Source organism: Frankliniella occidentalis, unplaced genomic scaffold (assembly GCF_000697945.3).
Source record: "Frankliniella occidentalis isolate FOCC.00 unplaced genomic scaffold, Focc_3.1 Scaffold4062, whole genome shotgun sequence".
In the NCBI taxonomy this organism is placed as follows: domain Eukaryota; kingdom Metazoa; phylum Arthropoda; class Insecta; order Thysanoptera; family Thripidae; genus Frankliniella; species Frankliniella occidentalis.
Window position 1 is genome coordinate 456 of NW_026271111.1, and position 810 is coordinate 1,265.

The window sequence follows — 810 nt, forward strand, 5'->3', positions numbered from 1 at the left end:
CTTGATTCCGCTTTGCATTTTAAGTGTCATACACGATCGGGACGGTCTTTACGAACGGTTTCCGGTTTCTCCACACATTTTAAGTGCCATGCACGATCAGGACAGTCTCCTCGCCTCTGGCGCCGTCAGTGCTCCGAACTGCCGGAATACGGTATCGTTACAACTGCCCCAAGTGGTTTCCAGTTACGCCCCCCTCCTCCCCCTCTCGCAACACTCCCCTTCTCCTCGTGACACTTGGGAAATCGTGCTGGCGCGCGCACACACACACGACTCACACACACACACGACCGCAAACACCACCAACAGCTCGTACGACGCTCGTACGACTTTACGGCGTATTAAGTATGGATATGTTCGGGAAACAGGCTGTTGCTGCTCCCGCTTTCCTCTCCCTGACCCTGGCGTCGCTCTTACGTCGGTCCGGCGTCGATTCGGCGTCGCTCTGAGACGTTGGTCTAGTGTCCAGGCGACCACTCACTCACTTACCACTCGCTCAAATACTGACGCAAATTCACAAAACAAAACATTGCATCAAAACTCCGGCCAAGTTCCTGACGACCAGGGACCTTTCGTCACCGCCAGCCCTTGCCGCACGTCCTCGACGGCAACCTCGAGCTGCTGTCGTCACCCTCCTGGGGATGGAATAGGGACCGCCGGGCAGGCCGAGGGAGGTGAGGTGGCCGTTAGCCGGGCCGGGGAGGGGCTCACAATGGTCGAGGCGGTGCTGGGGACGATATCACCGCGTGATTAACCCCCGTTAACCACCTCTCTCTCTCTCTCTCTCTCTCTCTCTCTCTCTCTCTCTCTCTC